Below are 21,255 nucleotides of genomic sequence, written 5' to 3' on the forward strand. Positions count from 1 at the left end.
TAAATTAACAACCAGCTGTGGGGTGGGGGTGAGGGCATGATGGGGTGAGGGAAACGGGCTAGGAACAGGAAGTCCTTGTGTTATATAGCACTGGCTAATTTCCATGGTGTAAATACTCCTATTTTGGCCAATTTCACTCTACCTATGTGATCTCAATGAGCAGGGAGTTGGGAAGAGGTGTGCATAGGGGTGAGCTGGTTCTGGCACTCTATTGTAAGGTGCCCTCACATTAAAAATTGGTGGGTGGGTTCTAAAAGGCACAACCTCTTTTCCCTGCACTTGTTTATGCAACACCTAATATGCTATCCATACAGTGGGACTAATTTTAATAACCTGCAACAAAGTCAATACACAGTCACGCACACATCCCTTCACTACTCTGAGAAAGCCTTGCAAGGTTCTCCTCTGTTCTTGTTGACTACAGTAAAAAACAGTGTGAGAGGAAGGAAAAGAACATATTTCACACTCAAAATCTGGAAAGTGAGACAAGAAGTCTGGGCAGGAGGATTAGACGCCAATAAATATATGTGCAGCTAGAGCTGAAAATTTTGCTGGCGGCAGTAGTACATGGCATAGATGGAAACCACTCAGCAAGGCTGAGCCCTTGTTGGAAAAGCAAGCAGAAAATGACACTGAATTCAGAGCACCACAAGAGGGAGTCACCGTGAGCCACCGTCAGCACCGCTGCCCGGTAACTTGAGAGAGTCCAGCACCACAGGAAAATAAAATACGGAGAAGCTGAAAAGGAGTCGCGGGACCTATGAAAGTCGAGATCATTCAGATCCAAGCACGGATCACCTGCAGCACACTGGGTCAAGTCGTTAGCATGCCAGTGAAACTTATTGGGAGAGAACTGACCTCAGAATAAACTGCCAAGAAGCACCAGTGTGTTTTCCTTGCCCGGTTCAGTGTCCTTCATCCGTTCTGATCCTTTCTCTCCCTCTCGCCATTGGCACAGCTCTTGGCTGCCTTCCAACCAATCCGCACATCCAATCTGCCTAAAGATTCCCCTCAAAACTCCATTTGCATTTTATTATTTTATTAAAATTGCATTTTTATTATTTACTATTAATAATAATAAAATTATTTTATTATCATAGAAATATGAAATTAGCAGTCAGTGCAGGCGCTTGGGGAGGGGGCTGTGTGCCTCCCCGAGAGGCCGGTCTCCACCTCTACCTCAGACAGTATCGAGAAGGTGAGGAAGCTGGAGGTAGCCGAAAACGGAAGCCAAACACCTTGGCGCCCAATACAGAAGGTGATGATCCTCTCCAACGGTGAAAAACAGGAGTAAATGAGTTTACATCTCACCATAAAATATATAGTGGATGTAAGGAAAAAACTACAGCGGGCAGCTGCTATTTCAAATGTTCTCCCCACCCTGGAATGGGCTGCCTTGTCATTTGTTTTGGCGATTTTCCTTTCTTTTCCCTCTATACATTGTATTTTTATAATTTGGCTTTTAGAATGATCTTTTAAACTTCATTATATAGTTAGAGACGCCCATGAGAACAATTTAGAAATGACAGATTTTTCATCTTTAGACAAAGCAAATTAACAAATATTGACATGACTACTTGGTGTTTTTCATTGAACAGTTTCTCCAGCAACATGTCTATTAAGATGACCTCTAACCAGCTGTTTATGAATTCCATGCGCTTTTATTATTTGCTTATTTGTTCATTCATTTTTTTAAAAAAATGTCTTCCCTTCTTGTATCCTACTCCCTTTCCTTTCTCATCACTTTCACATAGGCAAACACACCCATCTTTTTCATGGGTATATTTTTGCTTTTCTGCATTACTAGAAAATTTATGTTGTTATTTTTTATGTTCTTATTGTAATCTATGTATGTGAATGGTAACACATTCTGGTGCTTGTTCTCTTATTTGTTTCACTGAGCATTATGCTTTCCAGATCCATCCAACTTGCTAACTTGGGTGGATCTGACTCCTGCAAAATCCTACATGTTGTGTCCCTATCGCATTTTACTCCTCTGCTCTCCTGGAAGAGCCATCAAGTTTGTTTTCAACTCCTTGCCACTATAAGCAATACCTAATGAGCAAGCTCCTTATGGCTTTTCAGTGTAAGCACTCAGGAGAGAATTGGTAGGTATAGAAATGCATATACTCCATTTTTCCAAGTAGGGTCAGTTTGCTATCTTCAGAAGGCTTGAATCATTTACTCCTTCACCTTAACAGTCCTAGCAGTTGCCACATCCTCACAAACACCTGGTATTATCCAATTTATTATTTTTGCCAGGCTAATAGGTATAAATTAATATCCCATTGTTGCTTTAATCTACATTTTCTGGATTACTAATTATTTTAAGCATCTCTTCATATGCGTGTTAGCTTTTGGATGGCTGAAAATTGCCTGTTTCTATCCTTTGCCCATTTTTCTATCAGAGCTTCTGTCTTTTCATTTTTTATTTACAGGAAGTTCTTGTGTAGTCTAACTATTAATCTCAGGTCTAGTTAAGACACTGTAAATATATTTTCCCCTCCTGTCATCTGTCTATTAACTTTGTACTTGGTATTTTTCACCCAACAGAAATTTTTTATTTTAATTTATTCCCATTCATTTGTTTGTTTGTTTGCAATGTGATTTACACTTTTGAGGTTTGGGTTAAAAAGTCTTTTCTTCATCCTGGGACACAGAGATATCTGCTTTATTTTATTGAATTAACTTCACAGTTTGATGTTTTACATTTTGGTGTTTTACTCCATCTACAGACCACCAGTGATGCTGGGTTTTATAAGGATTCAGCTTTATTTTTCTCAGATTTCCCAACACGTTTTTACTATACACAATGTTCTTTCACTACAGATTTGTGGTGCCACCTTTTTCTTTGGTTTCTATGTATACTTGGGTTTGTCTCTGAGTTCTCTGTTCCGCTCCATTGATCCATTTGTCTGTTTTTACTCCAAAACTACACTTAAAAATTAATTATGGACTTCCGGGAAGATGGCCGACTAGAGTAGCTCGAGCTTAGACCTGCTCCATGGAAAAGTTAGGGACGGGACAGGAGGGCAACTGAGGCTGCAATTTGGGAGTGCAGCTGAACTGGGAGAGCCTTCTGCACCACATGCAGCATCCCTGCTTGCAGAGGCCGAGGAAGTGAGAGGCAGAAAGCTGGAGCCTGGTGCAGAGGCGTGGAGCCGTGGAGTCTGTGGGAGTGCACTGATGGCAGCCCGGGACTAGGAAGTAAGCCAGGCCATGTTCCTTGGGCGCGCTACCCTCACCAACGCAGCCCCATGACCCACGTCTCACTCCACACCCCACGCACCTGAACCCCGTCACTCACTCCCATTCCCCAAGCTCCAGGCGCCTCCACCCCACCAGCCCCCAGTGCATGTACCTGCACCCCACCCCCACCCCAAGTGCAACCCAACCCACCTCTCCTGCACCCCTCGGAGCACTTCCTCCCCCTCTCTGTTCCCTGCAGGCTGTTGCCAGTGCATGAAGGCTGCAGGCACTAACCTCCATACCTAGGCTACCCCCGCCCCCTGCCCATAGTGTCGCACAGCCTCACCCACACTACCCCACACCCCCCAGCTCTGCGCAACAGTTTACGACACTTCCAGGCCCACACATGTGCAGAGGCCCCCAATCACATCATCCAGTTCTGGGAACCGCACTTTATAGCAGTCCTAGAACTACACATGCACACACCTGCAGCCTCACTTCCCAACTCTGAGAAAGTGCTGACCTGCATCGTCGGGTCACATCTGCCCCCAATCCACGAAGGCATAATGCTGACCTGCTGCCACAGCTCTATACATGTGCACAAAGGGCCCTGTGCCTTAGACCAGTGCACACCAGGGTTACGCGCCCCCAGACCAGTGTACCCGCACAGCTATATCCTCTCTGGCCACTGGGCACCCACATTCACAAGCATCAGTGTAACAGTCCCAAGCTGCACCTATACCTGCCCTGAAACAAATCAACGTACTGGGTGCTCCACCCCGTACCCTGCTCCCTGCTCCCTGCTGTATAACCATCCTGCAAACACAAGGCCTTACACTACTGAAAGAAACCAACTCCTAAAGTAAGTCAATCAAGATATTTACATACCATGAATACAGCAGAAGATCACTAAGCATATCACAATGCAGACAGATATAGCCCTACCTAACAACCAAATTAAAACACCAGAAGAGACAGATGTTGGAACAACTAATTAAAGAGGTTCATACAATTCTACTTAATAAAATAAATGGGATAGCAAATGACATAAAGGAGATTAAGAAGACAATAGAGGAGCATAAAGAGGAATTTGAAAGAATAAATAGAAAAATAGCAAATATTATAGAGATTAAAGATTCTGTTGACCAAATAAAAAATGTACATACTAGAGGCACACAGCACCAGATCTGAAGAGACAGAAGAAAGAATAAGTGATATAGAGGACAGGAAAATTGACTTCAAAGGCTCAAAACAGCAAATGGCAAAAAAGATGGAAAAATTTGAATGGGAACTCAGGGAAATGATAGACAAAACAAAGCACAAGAATATAAGAATTGTTGGTGTTGCAGAAGGAGAAGAGAAGAGTAAAGCGCTAGAAAGAGTATTTGAGAATATAATGGGGGAAAACTTCCCAACCCTCACAATGACATAAATATACAAGTAAAAGAATCCCAATGAACTCCAAACAGAATATATCCAAATAGGCCTTCCCCAAGGCACATACTAATCAGTCTGTCTGATGTTGAAGAGAAGCAGAAAATCCTGAAAGCAGCAAGAGAAAAATAATCTACTACATACAAGGGAAACCAAATAAGACTGAGTTCAGACTACTCAACTAGTACACTGGAGGTGAAAAGGCAGTGGTTGGATATATTCAAGCTCCTGAGAGAGAAAGCCTTCCAGCCAAGAATTCTGTACCCAGCCAAACTGTCCTTCAAAACTGAGGGAGAGATTAAAGTTTTCACAGATGAAGAAGTCCTGAAAGAATTTGTCAACAAGAGACCAGCCTTACAAGAAATACTAAAAGGAGTTCTGCCAGCTGAAAAAAACAGACAGGAGAGGGAGGTCTGGAGGAGGGCACAGAATTAAAGAGTACCACTAAGGTAATGTAAAGAATACAGAGAGAAGGAGGGAAAAGAATATATAGATCTGACATATAAAATTAAACAGATAAGATGGTGGAATCAAGAAACACCTTTTCAGTAATATCTTTGAATGCAAATGGACTAAACTTACCAATTAAAAGGTGCAGATTGCAATGTGACTGTGTGATTGTGAAAACCTTGTGTCTGATGCTCCTTTTATCTACCTTGCCAATAGATGAGTAGAACATATGGAATAAAAATAAATAATAGGGGGAACAAATGTTAAAATAAATTTATTTTGAAATGCTAGTGGTCAATGAAAGCGAGGGGTAAGGGGTATGGTATGTATAATTTTTTTTCTGTTTTTGTTTTATTTTTCTGTTGTTTTTTTATTTCTTTTTTCTGAATTGATGCAAATGACCATGACGATGAATATGCAACTATGTGATGATATTATGAATTACTGATTATGTATGTAGAATGGAATGATCACATATTAAGAATGTTTGTGTTTCTTTCCTGTAATTTTTTTTAAATTAATAAAAAAAGTTAAAAAAAATAGAAAAAGATACAGATTGGTAGAATGGATTAAGAAATATAATCCAGCTATATGCTGCTTACAAGAGACTCATCTTAGACACAAGGGGATACAAATAGATTAAAAGTGAAAGGGTGGAAAAAGATTTTCCATGCAAGTTGTAACCAAAAGAGGGCAGGAGTAGCTATACTAATTATCTGACAAAATAGATTTTAAATGTAAAGACAGCATAAGAGACAATGAAGGACACTATATACTAATTAAAGTGTCAATTCACCAAGAAAATAAAACAACCATAAATGTATATGCTCCCAATCAGGAGTACCAATGTACATGAGACACATATTGGCAAAACCAAATGGAGCAATAGACGTTTCAACAATAATAGCAGAAGACTTCAATACACCACTCTCCTCTATACGTACAACAACCAGACAGAAGATCAACAAGGATATAGAGAAGTAAATAACTTAATAAGTGAATTAGACCCAACAGATATATATAGGTCATTGCATCCCAAAGCACAAGGATATATATTCTTCTCTAGTGCTCATGTAACATTCTTCAGGATAGATCATATGCTGGGGCACAAAACAGGTTTTTATAAATTCAAAAACATTGAAATTATTCAAAGCACTTTCTCTGATCACAATGGGATGATTACAAGGTGGATCTCAATAACCACCAAAGAACGAGAACATTCACAAATATATGGAGATTAAATAGCAGCCTCTTAAACAACAGGTGGGTCAAAGAAGAAATTGCTAGACAAATCAGTAGCTATCTGGAGATGAATGAAAATGAGAATACAACTTATCAGAACTTATGGGATGCAGCAAAGGCTGTGCTGAGAGGGAAATTTATTGCTGAAAATGCCTTTATCAAAAACAAGAAAGAGCAAAAATCAAGGACTTAACGGCACAACTGGAGGAATGTGAGAAAGAACAGCAAACTAACCCCAAAGCAAATAGGAGAAGAGAAATAACAAAGATTAAAGGAAAGATAAATGAATGGGAGAACAAAAGAACAATAGAAAGAATCAATAAAACCAAAAGTTGATTCTTTGAGAAAATCAATAAAATTGATGAGCCATTCGCAAGACTGACAAAGAAAAAAAGAGAGAGGATGCAAAAAAAAAAAAAATCAGAAATGAGAAGGGGTGCATTACCACAGACCCTGAAGAAACAAAAGAAATCATAAGAGGATACTATACACAACTATATACCAACAAACTTCCCACACAGAAAAGCCCAGAGCCAGATGGCTTCACAGGGGAATTTTATCAAACATTCCAAAAAGAACTAACACCAATACTGCTCAAAATTATTCAAAAAAATTGAGGAAAAAGGAACTCTATCTAACTCATTTTATGAAGTTAATATCATTTTTTTTTTTTTTGCATGGGCAGGCACCGGGAATCAAACTCAGGTCTCTGGCATCACAGGCAAGAACTCTGCCTGCTGAGCCACTGCGGCCTGCCTGCTAATATCATTTTAATACCAAAACTGGGTAAAGATGCTATAAGAAAGGAAAACTACAGACCAATCTCTCTAATGAACATAGATGCAAAAATTTTCAATAAAATATTTGCAAATCAAATCCAACAGCACATTAAAAGAATTATACACCATGACCAAGTGGGGTTTATACCAGGTATTCAAGGATGGTTCAACACAAGAAAATCAATTAATGTAATATAGCACATTAACAAATTGAAAGGGAAAACTCACAGGATCATCTCGATTATGCTGAAAAAGTATTTGACAAAATTCAGCATCCTTTTCTGATAAAAACACTCCAAAAGTTAGGAATCAAAGGTAGCTAGCTACCTCAATATGATAAAGGGAGTATATGAAAAACTGATAGCCAGCATCATGCTCAATGGAGAGAGACTGAAAATCTTCCCCCTAAGATCAGGTACAAGACAAGGATGCCCACTGTTACCACTATTATTCAATGTTGTACTAGAAGTTGTAGCTAGAGCAATCAGGCAGGACAAAGAAATAAAAGGCATCCAAATTGGAAAGGAAGAAATAAAACTTTCATTATTTGCAGATGATATGATACTATACTTGGAAGATCCTGAGAAATCTATAGCAAAGTACTTGAGCCAATAAACAAATTCAGCAAGGTGGTGGGATATAAAATTCATGTGCAAAAATCTGTAATGTTTCTATACACAAGTAATGAGTTAGCTGAGCAGTCAGTTAAGAAAAAAATTCCATTCATAATAGCAACTAAAAGAATCAAGTACTTAGGAATGAACCTAACTAGCAATGTAAAGGACTTGTACAAAGAAAACTATTTAACATTGCTAAAAGAAATCAAAGATCTAAATATATAGAAAGACATTCCCTGCTCATGGATAGGAAAGCTAAATATAGTTAAGATGGCAATTCTCCCCAAATTGATCTACAGATTCAACACAGCACCAATCAAAATTGCAACAACTTACTTTGAAGGTTTGGAAATGCTAACTACCAAATTCATCTGGAAGGGAAAGAGACCCCAACTAGCTACAAGCATCCTAAAAAACAAGAATGAAGTAGGAGGATTAACACTCCCTGCCTTTAAAACCTATTCTAAAGCAACATTGGTCAAAACAACCTGGTACTGGCACAAAGGCAGAAGCATTGACCAATGGAATCGAATTGAGAATGCAGAAATAGACCACCAAATCTATGGTCAACTGATTTTTGACAAGGCCCCCAAATCTCTGAACTGGGACAAAATATCTTTTCAATAATTGTGCATGAAAGAACTGGATATCAATAGCCAAGAGAATGAAAGAGGACCCCTATCTTACACCCTACACAAAAATTAACTCAAAAATGGATCAAACACCTAAACATAAGAACTAGCACCATAAAGCTTCTAGAAGAAAATGTACAGAAACATCTTCAAAATCTAGTAATAGGAGATAGCTTCCTAAACTTTACACCCAAAGTGCAAGCAACAAAAGAAAAAATAGATAAATGGGAACTCCTCAAAATCAAATGCTTCTGCATTTCAAAAGACTTTGTCAAAAAGGTGAAGAGGCAGCCAACTTAATGGGAGAAAATATTTGGAAATCACATATTGGACAAAGGTTTGATTTCCTGCATATGTAAAGAAATCATACAGGTCAACAGCAAAAGAACAAACAATCCAAGTATATAATGGGCTAAAGATTCTAATAGGCATTTTTCTGAAGAACAGATACAGATGGCTCTAAAGCACATGAAGAGGAGCTCATTTTTATTGGCTATAAGGGAAATGCAGATCAAGACTACAATGAGATAGCACCTCACACCTATAAGAATGGCTGCTATTAAACAATCAGGAAACGATAAATGTCAGGATAGGAATGAAGGTGGTTCTCTAGTGGGTCTAGAAGTAGTATTACCATATTGAAGATGAACAAGATTGAAAGGGTTTATATAGACCTACATGTCCCACTGATTAACACTAGAATATGAATTTTTGCAAGAATTACTTCAAGGATATGCTTTTGGTATAAAGATTTTGGTGCATGAACTGTTGTATTTTATGCGTAAACTGTTATATTCAGCTAATATTTTACTTGCAGTTATGCAACTACCTTCATAAGTGAGACAAATCTGTAATTTACTGTCTTTGTGATCAAGATTATACTGAATTCATAAAATGAACTAAGTAGCTTTCACTTTTCCTATTTTATAGTACAGTTTGTATAAATAGGAATAGCTGTTCCTTGAAAGTTTGGTAAAATTCACCTTTAAATCTGTCTGAGACTGAGAATTTTTGGAAGATAGGTCTTTAACCACCTTTTCAATTTGTTTAATGCGTAGTGATCTAGGTCAAGCTCTTTTTTGTATTTTCTGTGCAAATTTTAATATTTCATATTTTTCTTTGAATTCATTTTATGTAGGCCTTCAAATTTTGCAGCAGATGGTTGTCCATGTGCTCTTTTATTCTCTTTTAATCTTTTGTTTGTAGTTATAGCCCTTTTTTCATTTTCTATTTTTAAATTTACAATATCTCTTTTTTCTTGATCAATCTTGCCAGAGATTTGTCTTGCTAATATTTTCAATTAAAAAAAAATTTTGTTAATCTTGTTGTTCTAGTTTGCTAGCTACCAGAATGCAATTTACTAGAAATAGAATGGGTTTTAAAAAGGGGAATTTAATAAATTGCTAGTTTACAGTTCTATGGCTGAGAAAACATCCTAATTAAAACAAGTCTATAGAAATGTCCAGTCAAAGGCATCCAGGGAAAGATACCTTGGTTCAAGAAGGCCGATGAAGTTCAGGGTTTCTCTCTCATCTGGAAAGGCACATGGTGAACACAGTCAGGGTTCCTCTCTCATCTGGAAGGGCACATGACAAACACAGTGTCATCTGCTAGCTTCCTCTCCTGGCTTCCTGTTTCATGAAGCTCCCGGAGAGGTGTTTTCCTTCTTCATCTCCAAAGTGCTGGCTGGTGGACTCTCTGCTCTCTCTGAATCTCCTTTCTCCAAAATGTTTCCTTTTTTGTAGGACTCAGTAAACCAATCAAGACCCATCGAAATGGGTGGAGACATGTTGTCACCTAATCCAGTTTAACAACCACTCTTGACTAAATCACATCATCCAGGGAGATGATCTGATTACAGTTTCAAACATACAGTATTGAAAAGGGATTATTCTACCTTTATGAATGGGATTTTGATTAAAAAATGACTTTTCTAGGGAAACATCCTTTCAAATTAACACACCTGTCACCTGTTTTTTTTTGTTGCTGTTTGCTATTGATTTCTGCCCTTATAATTATTTCCCTCTGTCTTGTTTGTTTTGTTGCTTTTTTCCAAATTTGTCCATTGATTTCTCATCTCATTTATTATTAAATTCTTCACTTCCTGGTAAATGTATTTAAAGCTATTTATTTCAGCTGAATCTCACAATTTTGATGTATAGTATTTCATTTTAGTTCTGCTATTTCTTAAATTCCTTTATGATTTCCTCTTTCATACAAAGGGTATTGAATAATACATTATTTTGTTTCAAAACATGAGATTTTTAGTTTTTTAATTAATTTATATATTCATTATTCATTTGTTGCCTAATATATAATCTGTTTTTCATAAATGTTCTATGTGTGAAGAACTCTTTGTTTAATTTGATTATTGGGTCTTTGATAGCTCTGCTTTTTTTTTTTTTGGTCTGCTTTATCAATCCGTCCAACTATAATTGGAGGATTATCTATTTCTCTCTACAGTTCTTCCAGTTGGCTGAAATATACTGAGCCTGTTATTAGACATATCAAATACTTAATGGAAATTTAGTTATTTTTTTCTGTTATTCCTTTTAGGTATATAAAATGCCTATCATCCGTCAATCACTTGTAACATTTTTTGCCTTAAATTTTTATTTTGTAAGGTATTAATATTGTAACCCTGGTTTTGTTTTAGCTCATAATTACCTAGTATATATTTTTCTACCTACTTTTATTCTCAGTTTTCTGTATTTTTTTTTGTCATAAGTGTGTCCTTTATAGATTGCATGTTGTGCTGCATTTTGTTTGGTTTTGAATCCATTCTGAGGATCTCCCTGCCTGTAGTGAGTTTAAGCTTTATGCTGCTCTATTAGGACTTAATTCCATTGTCTCATTTTCCATCTTGTAACTGAGAAATTATGATTTAAGGGATGATTTTGATTACTGAATTATATTCTTTTTTGCTTTCTGGGATATTGGAGTAGATAGAGGGGAATACCTGAAATCCCTAAACTCTAATTCAGCTGCCCTATATCTGTTATGATTACATCTTGTGCCTTTGTGATTGTAAGAGCTGTTACTCCCTTTATCTGGTCATTTTCTCATAGGGCAAAGGCCCTATTGCTAATGAAGAATGTGAAGTCAGTCATGAACTAGTTTCAGCCCTGGACATTTGTACATCACATTGGCCAGACTCCGCTACTGAAAGATAACCTGTCTCCCTTCCTTTCAATTTACACCTTCAGTACTGAAGTGATAGCTCTGCCGCCCCTCCTTTCAGCTTATGTTCTCCTAATGAAATGATGATACATTGTCTCCTTTCCTGCTTTGAACTTGCTATTTGAAATGACCTCATCTCCCCTTGCTACAATCCTTAAAAACCTTGAACCCCTTAAACTCAGGGAAACAGATTTTTGGGCTGCTAGGCCATCTGCTTTCCTACTACACTCCTAGTAATAAACATTTTCTGTCCTTGAAACTCCAGTGTCTCAGGAATTGGTTGTTGGGCACATCAGGCAAAAGAATCCACGGCACTTGTCCAGTAGCAATCTGTTCTACTTTCCTTTCATTTCATTCATTTCTCTGTTCCTAAATTTGGATAGATCAAATTTTCCTTTCAAGATTAAAAACTATACATTCTGTTTAGGTCCTATGGTTGCCTTTAACCTAAGACCACTACTCTTGTTTGCTACGATTGCTTTCTTAAAATTATTGCTGTCACAAAATAAAGTGTCAGTGGTTGAGAGATTTCAAACAGACTCGAGAAGTTATCCTGGAGGTTATTCTTATGCTTTCTATAGCTATCCCTTTATAGTTTATGGTGTATTGGAGTGGCTGGAGGGAAGTACCTGATACTGTTGAGCTGTGTTCCAGTAGCCTAGATTCTTGACGATAGTGGTATAAAGATATAACTTTTACAGTGTGACTGTGTGATTGTGAAAACCTCGTGCCTGATGCTCCTTTTATCCAGGTATGGATAGATGAGTAAAAAAACATGGATTAAATAAATAAATAAATAATGGGGGAGAGAGGTAGTAAAAAAATTGGGGCAGATGGAAATACTAGCGGTCAATGAGAGGCAGGGGTAAGGGATATGGGATGATTGAGCTTTTTCTTTTTTCTTTTTATTTTTTTGCATCCTATAGTGATGCAAATGTTCTAAAAATGATCATGGTGATGAATACACATGGACACCATGTATGGACTCTATATGTGTGAAGATTTGTCAATAAAAACATTTTTTTAAAGTATTGCTATCTACGTCTCTCCTTTACTTTTCTAGGATCTCATGCCCCCTTGGGTTTCTCACACCTTGCCCTATATGTTATGTAGATAGAATTTTAGTTTTTTCTTATTATGTAAATATGTTTGCCTTCCATTCTAGGCTTTAAGACAATAGTCAACTTTACCAGAATATCTGAGCACCCTGACTTTACATAACTCTTGCTTCATTGTTTGGATTATTTTCATATTGTTATCGTTTAAGTACTTTTTCTAAAAGCATTTTCAACATGGGTAGTTATGTGGCAAAACTTATGAAGTTTTATATTCCTGAGAATATTTTTATCATGTCCTTTTATTTGATTAACACATTGGCTGGATATAATATTCTCAGTTCAAAGTTACTTTTTAAAAATATTATTCCAATGTCTTCTCACATTCAATATTACTGCTGAGTAGTCTGATGTCAGTGTAATTCTTGTCCCTTTGTGGAAGATCTAGAATTTTCTTTCTGTTTTTGTTATTTTTACATTTCACTTTGATGTTTCATGTTATAGATGGTGGCAGTGGTGACAACAGCTGCTACTGTAGCTTCTTTTTCTTCTCCTCTGCCCAACCCCCGCCATCTCCTCCTTCCTCTGTCTTTCCTGTCTGGCACAGAGGTCATGTCAATTCTTTTGAAGCTGGAAAATTAGCTCCATTATTTCTTCAAATATTGCCTTCCCTCATTTTTACTTTTCTATTTTTTCTAGTACTCTAATTATGTTAATGTAAACATTTCTTTCTCTACTATCGCTCAGATTTTTTTTTAAATATATTTTTTCTTTTCATGTTATCCTTTTTTGTTGCATTCTGGGAGAGTTTCTCAAGCTGATCTTCCAACTCACTAATTGTTCTTTGGCTATATCCATCCTACTAGTTTTCCCATCTATTGTGTTGTGTCTTTTTCATACCTACTATTTTCACTTTGGTTCTCTCTTGTGGTTTTTAAATTCTTGTTAATATCTTCCCTTGTTTTTTTCAGGTATATTTATAATGCTTATTTAAAATTCTTGGTCCATCTGTTCAAATACTTCTGCTACAGATAGTGTGTGGTGTTCAGTTTGTTTGTTTGGTTTGTAATGGTATTTCTCTAGTCATTTAGCTTGTAAGCTTATTTTCCTCTCTTCTCTTCAACTTCCCCTATCTGTGTCTCTTCTACTCTATTGGGTAATGCAGATTGGAAAAGGGCCAAAGGCAGTAGCCTTGGTTGATGCCAATGAATTTAAGAAGGGGCTGACACCTTGGATGGAGCCCCAGGCACCACAGAATCACATTTAAGTCCTCTGGGATGTTGGCATTCCATCAGGCAACTCTTTTAATTGAAATTTCATCTCCATACCTTGCTGATAAAGCAGAACTGAGATGAAGTAGTCTCCTGGTGTACAATCCACTATCGTTGGTGCATATGGAGAGGGAGGAGGTTAGGGAGTGACTAGTGACTCTTAGAGATTAGCAGTTTAGTTCACACCTATTTTCATCACTTCTTCCCCCCAGCAGGCTTTTGCACTGCCATAAGTTTGACCTCTAGACACCTGTACCAATAGTCAAGGTGACTGGTGCAGATTTCTGCATCCAGGAGGCACACAGAGAGTCCTATGTCCACTCCAGGGAGACGCAAGGACAACCCTTAAAAGGCTTTTCTCCAGTATAACAAATAAGGTATCAATGGCTGAGAGAGTTCAAATAGAGTTGAGAGGCTACTTTAGAGGTCATTTTTATGCAAGCATCAGTTAGACATTGCTATCTATCATAACTTACCAAACCCCAACCAAAACCATTCCAGCCAATCCTAAAGAACACCTAGGACGATATATAAGATTCTCCAAAGATTCCATGCACTAGTGTAACTTTCCAGAAACCTAAAACTTCCAGATGGGTCCCTGGACCAGATAAGTCCTGAAACCTAGAGGGGCCAGCCTCTCCAGAACATCAACTAGTTCCATGCCCCTATTCCATGTTATCAACAGTTCCTTCCAACATGAAAAAGTTAGAATGGGCATAGCCCAAATCCCCCTAATGATTGGGAGAAAGATCAAAGGTGATGGTGGTGTAATACACAGAAGGTAGGGTTTAACAAATGAGTATGATTGCTGAATCATTATATTGATAATTCTTTTAGTCTCCAGTAACTTAGAGCAGTTAGAAGTAAAAACCTAAAATTGGGAAATTGTAATCCATATCAAAGTCTGAAATTTGTTCTATAACCAATTGTGATGTGCTTTGAAGTTTGTTGCTTTTTTGTATATGTCATTTTTCACAAAAAAGTTGATTGTGATGATAACTGCACAGCTATATGATGATATTGTGAACCATTGATTGTACACTTTGGATAATTACATGGTATGGGAATATATATTATCAATAAAAAATAATTTTTTAAAAAAGGCTTTTCTTCAGCCTCTCTTCACTGCTGCATTATGTGTCCATCCACCCTGGGCTACAGACATCTCCACATATGACAAGTCAGGACAACCTTCCCAGTAGTTTATTGGATTTTGTTTGTTTTTTGCATTGTTGTTTTCTCTTGTTCATTTCCCAAAATGCATGTTTCCCTCTTTTTTTCTGTGTTTTTCCAGTTGATCAGCGAGCAACCCAATTCAGTTTACCATCTTGGTAGAAACCTATTATAGTAAATATTTAATAAATGTTTGTGCTTAATTAAAAAGGCTAAAAAAGAATTTTTCTGGTTTGTTTTTGGTTTGATTTTTAATTGGAAAGGTTTTCAACTGGTTGCAAAGCTTGGGGGTATCCCTGTCAGAAGGGGACAAGAAAGAGAAAGGAATGATTTGTTATAGCATGCTAAATGCCAGGTAGTTGCTAAGTGTGAGGTGGTTTGTGAGACTTATTTCCCAAGGCCTGTTTCTCTTTTTCATATAAACTGCTTTACTCACCCCCCCCACACACACACACACCTGGTGTTCTAGTTTGCTAGCTGCTGGAATGCAACACACCAGAGACGGATTGGCTTTTAATAAAAGGGAATTTATTTCGTTAGTTCTTCAGAGAAAAGGCAGCCAACTTTCATCTGAGGTTCTTTCTTACGTGGGAAGGCACACGGTGGTCTCTGCTGGCCTTCTCTCCAGGCCTCTGGGTTCCAACAACTTTCCCTGGGGTGATTTCTTTCTGCATCCCCAAAGGCCTGGGCTGAGCTGCAAGCGTTGAGATGAGGTATGCTGAGCTGCTTGGGCTGTGCTACATTGACCTCTCTCATTTAAGCACCAGCCAATTAAGTCAAACATCATTCATTGCAGCAGGCACACCTCCTAGCAGACTGCAGATGTAATCAGCAACAGATGAGGTTCACGTACCATTGGCTCATGTCCACAGCAACAGAAGTAGGTGCCTTCACCTGGCCAAGTTGACAACTGAATCTAACTACCACACCTGGATAGTGGAAAAGACACTCAGTGATAAAGGGAGCTTTGTCCCCTGGGGTCATGCAAAAGTCCTAGGAGGACAAGTCTACTTATGTAGAACCTCTCTCTGCCCAAAGGACACACCACCTCCTCGGGGGCTAAATGGGAGTGGGATGAGACCAACATTCACACATTCCAGAATCCACTGATTCTCTCTCAGCCCTAGGAATGACCGTCTTGTATCCTCCTTCTCAAAATCAGGATCATTTTCATCGCCTGAACTCCAGACCCTGCCTCCAAGAGTTCTCTATTGGGACCATCCAGCCATAGTTCCTAAATGAGTTTGAAATACAAAGCCTTTTCCTCTCCTCTTCTGGGGTATGTTTAAGGACAGCTCAGCCTTAGAAACTTGACACCACTCTTTGTAAAGATGAGGCTGTGGAAAGGTTATAGTTATAGATTTTTTAACAATTCTTACCTCATTATATGTGTTATGTCCTTTAACTTCCTCTCTCCCTGTAGTAGCTGTTGAGGTGCCCGGAGGACTGAGTGCATTCTCCCAGCTGAAGTGGGGAGAAGAGAAATGTGTTGGTGGCTCAAAGCCCACAGCTAAACTGACCTTACCCCAGTCACACCCTCTCTCCACGGGCGTCCTGTGTCCAGTGTCTGGCTGACGTATGATTGGGGCTGAGGAACAAAGTCCCCGCTGCCCTTGCCGTGCCAGCGCCGGAGCTCCCCGGGAAACCCGCTGAGGTCTAATGACGGATTGTCACTGCCCCCCTCTGCCCAGTCCCGTTCCCTCCCTCCCCTTCAGGACTCCGCCCGGGGCATTCTCCAACCACCGCCCTGCCTCTGAGTCTGTTTCCTGGGAATTGGACCTAAGTCAAGCCTCAAGAGACAGATATCACTATGCCCACTTGACAGATTGGAAACCGAGACTGGGGGGGGGGGGGGGGGGGGCGGGGAGTAAATTGGTCAAGTGGAAAACGTGGTATTTGATTATAAATCTGACCCTCAAGGCGTTGCAGACATCGAAAAACAGGCAGCACCAAACAACGACCCCCCAAGAGGAGAGAAATAGATGAGTCCTACTACTGACCCGGCTTCCTGCCAGAAGAGTTTTCTGGCTGCACGGCCGAGAGAGAGCATCTAAACAGCTCGAGGGTCTTCCCGGGACACAAATGAGAGTTGGGAGAGGCCGGCCTGGCTCGGAGTGCAGCGCAGAGAACGCCCAGTGGGTTTTGCTGCACGCGGACGGCTCCGCAGACGGTTTCTCGCTAAAGCGCTCAGCCCGCCGAGCGCCGCTGCGCAGACAGCCCAGGGCTGGGAGGGAACCGCCAGCCGCAGGCGGAGCGGTCCGCAGAGCTGGCGCGGGGCCCGCGTGGACCTGTGTTTGTGTTACAACTAGTCAGAGTAGAAAAACCTCAGAATACTTGAGGCTTCAAGAGTCTTCAGAGGGTAGCACCCAAGGTGGAGAAAAATGAGGCCTAAACTAAAGGCTGCTGTGTTCCCACCTGACAAAGCTTAAAAGCAAGTCCCTAAGGTTTTCCAAAAGACTGTAAAATGTCAACAGCCAACAAAAAAATTTTGCTATCAGGCATGCAAAGCAGGAAGGAAATGTGGCCTGTAATGTGTGTGTGTGTGTGTGTGTGTGTGTGTGTGTGTGAATAATCAATACAATCTTAGCAATGACAGAGGATAGAATCAGTAGACGAGAAATTAAAGTAGCAACTATGAATATCCATCCTATGTTCAAGAATGTAGAGGAAAGCATGAGTCTGTTAAAGAGATACGAAGATGTATTTTAAAAAAAGACCCAAATTGAAATTCTAGAGATGAAAACACGTGTCTGAGATGAAAACTATACTGGATGGGATTAATGCAGATTAGATATTGCAGGAAAAAAAAGAATGGTGAACTTTACAAATAAAATTAAAACATGAATTAAAAAATATAAAAAAGAAAAAAATGTATTAAAAAATGAATAGAGCTTGGTGAGTTGTGGGACAACTTCAAATAGTCAAGCATACGTATAATTAGAGTCCCTGAAGGAGATGGGAAAGAGGCAAGGGGGACAGAGAAAAATATTTGAAGAAATAATGATTAAAATTTTTCCAAATTTGATGAAAACTATAAACATAGGATATGCAAAAAAAAATGAGGAAAATGACACTAAGACACTTCAAATTCAAATTGCTTAAAGCTAGCGATGAACAGGAAATTTGAAAGATAAAGACATGAGCATTATAAGCAAAACTTTCAGATCAGTGGTTCTTAACCAGAGGTGATTTTGCCCCCTGAGGGACATTTGGCGATGTCCAGAGGCAATGTTACAACTGAGGGAGGGGTGGTGGGCAGGGAGGGTTACTGGCCTTTCGTGGGTAAAGGCCAGAGATACTGCTAATTGTCCTACAGTGCACAGGTCTGTCCCCCACGACAAAGAATTGTTCCATCCAGAAAGAATGTCAACGTTGAACAACCCTGGCTAAACCCAGTTCTCACTCCAAAGCCAGTGGACCTAAACATTAATGATGACTAAAAGTTCCTATGTCTCTTCCTGCCTTCTGAAATAGAATTTTCCAAACATGATTTCCATTTTATTAGTGTCTCTCTCATAATACTTGTCACACTGTGTTTAATATGTGTATTCACATATCTGACTCTGGGGCTTTCTTTTTTTTAAATATATTTTTATTAACAATTTTTCACACACATACAGTCCATACCTGGTGTACAATCGGTGACTCACAATAACATCACATAGTTGTGTATTCATCACTATGATCATTTTAGAACATTTGTCTCACTTCAGAAAAAGAAATATAAAGAAAAAAGAAAAAACTCATACATCCCATCCCCCTTGCCCCTCCCTTTCATTGACCACTAGTATTTCCATCTACGCAATATATTTTACCCCTTATCCTCCGTATTATTTATTTATTATCCATACTTCTTTACTCATCTGTCCATACCCTGGATAAAAGAAGGATCAGACATAAGGTTTTCACAATCACACAGTTACACTGTCAAAGTTATATCTTTATACAATCATCTTCAAGAATCAGGATTACTAGGACACAGCTCAACAGCTTCAGATACTTCCCTCCAGCCACTTCTGGGGCTTTCTGGGGAGCAGGGGAAACCCTTTATTTATCCTTGTGTCTGCAACCCAAACAGAGGCTCCAGGGCGGTCCCCAGTGACTGGGGTAAAACACATGAAAGAATGGTTGATGTAAGGTTGTTATCAAAATTAGCTTCTGTGAGGTGCTGGAGATGTAGAAACAGATACCGGTACAGATCCAGACCGAGGGGCCTTGTTTCTCCCAGGAATAGTAATTTAGCCGCTCCTCTTCTTCTGCCAGAGAGCTTGCAGCCCCCTGAAATCCATGTTCTCCCTGGGCCCTCCTGGGGAGGGAGGAGAAAGTGTGGGGAGAGGGGTAGGGGCAGCCTCTCCGTGGTGGGAAAGGCCGGGCGAGAGCGGGTGCATGGGTTTATAAAGCCTTCAGGCTGGCCAGGCACCACCTGCACGGCCTGGTGGCAGCCCTCACTCGGATGGGCGTTGGAGAAACAGCTGATGGACGTCCACCCACCCGGCCCCAGGCCCACCCCTGCGGAACCCAGGCACAGCCACCATTTTTTCCTACTTTTATCCTACAAGTCAATCTGAGATGTTTTGGTTTATGCGGTTCCTGGCTAACCGGTGCCCTGTGGGCAATCCATCCAGGCATGACAGGGTAAAAAAGGGCTTGGTTATTTGGGCTCATCGTGGGTCGGGAACACCCTCCGCGGAGGCAGTGGGCTGTAAGAGTCAAACAGTCCGACGTGCCCCCGGCAGCTCCGCGGCAGCAAAGCAGAGAATCCCCCATCCAGCGTGCTCCATTCACTCTTAGCCACACCCCTGGCCTGCGAAGGACAGGACAGGGTGGGGGCTAGTGGGAAGGGGGACGCTGGCTGCCACCAAGCCCTGCCTCAGCGCTAACGCGAGGCCTGGCTAGCTAAGCTCTGCTCTGTGGCCTGTGGGTATGTGAACGTGCATAAGCTCGGTGAAGAGAAAGGCTGTATAATGTTCCTATAATGTTCTTCACCCACTACATGAGTTTTCTAAATCTGTACTTAGAACGCATGTGACTGTCACAAAAGAGAGCTCAATTGGGCTTCAAATGTCACAATTTCTAGTAATTACAGCTTTGCATAAACAATGGAAAAGTTTCGACAATGGGTCTGATTTGAAACATTGACTTATGAAAATGCTGGCAAATGAACCATTTCATGTACAATCAACTTCTATTTTATCTTTTTCACTTGGGAATAGAGAATAGATAAGTACTGAGAAAGGAATTGGAGAAACTTTCCATACACAAAATTCAAGTCCAGAAACAGAAACAAACATTTCTCAGAAACGTACAAAACGACTTCATGCACAATCCATTTTAATTGCAGAAAACCTTCCAAAGCAGATGCAAGTGCAAGAAATCCTAGTTGAAAAACACCTGTGCTTTAAGGCATATCAAGCTTGAGCTCTGCATTTATAGATTTGTGGGGGTGTGTGTGTGCTCCCCATAAAAGATACCCTGGGCTCCTCATTCTCTGTGTAGCCCACACTTAAGTGGGCATGAAATGACTAACAGAACCCCAAGCCGCTGGAGGGAGAACATCTGATAGAGCTACACAAAAAGAAGCATAGAGTCAGTCACTGCTGTGCAGTGCGGAAGACTTGGTAACTATAGCAACTTGCTCTAGAAGTTGTCCTTTCCTTGCCAGAAATCAGGTAGGCCATGGCAGCCCTCCCACCTTCACACCATGGGGAGAGAGAAGCTGTTCAGGTGAGGTGGCGGCCAGCCATGCAAAGAGCACACGAAGAAAATTAAACCTTAAACTCCACCTCCACTTGGGACTGTGAAGTAGCAAATACAGAACAAGGCTGAGTAGTCTAACTGAGGAAGGCTGGCTATGAATGGTGGACTTTGAACTCTTGCAAACTGAGAATTCTTTGCAATGAGCTATTGGCCTAGTCGTGACCATTCTGACGCAAATTGGCAAGGGACACAGAAGATCAGTGCGCAGCCAAGAACCAAGACTCAGACTGGGTAGAGGTCTTTCCTTCAGGCTCCTGGATGAGGTTTCACCAAGGCCTTGGGGAGGGCAGATTGGGTTTACTTCAGGACCGCACCATACATAGATTTTGTAGCTGGAGCAAGTATTTTTTTATATGTAACTGTGAGCAAAGTGCAGAGTTGATCGTATAATGCAAGTTCAGTGCTTCTCATCAAGTCCTTTATAGTTGTCATTAACAACCTGGAGTTAAAAAAAAAAAGCTTTTAAAAGCCTCTTA

The 21,255-nt window shown here is 40.0% G+C and overlaps 1 long non-coding RNA gene across 1 annotated transcript in view; it reads right to left on the minus strand.

Moving 5' to 3' along the window:
• Nucleotides 1–17,162, minus strand: part of LOC143682866 (uncharacterized) — a 31,967-nt gene extending 14,805 nt beyond the window's left edge. The window contains exons 1-2 of the long non-coding RNA XR_013175338.1: nt 17,023–17,162; nt 16,402–16,486 (exon numbers count right to left, since the gene is read on the minus strand). This is a non-coding gene — a long non-coding RNA (uncharacterized LOC143682866). The remainder of the gene's footprint in view (nt 1–16,401; nt 16,487–17,022) is intronic.
• Nucleotides 17,163–21,255: the final 4,093 nt, after the last annotated feature.

This window comes from Tamandua tetradactyla, chromosome 5, assembly GCF_023851605.1.
Source record: "Tamandua tetradactyla isolate mTamTet1 chromosome 5, mTamTet1.pri, whole genome shotgun sequence".
Classification (NCBI taxonomy): Eukaryota; Metazoa; Chordata; class Mammalia; order Pilosa; family Myrmecophagidae; genus Tamandua; species Tamandua tetradactyla.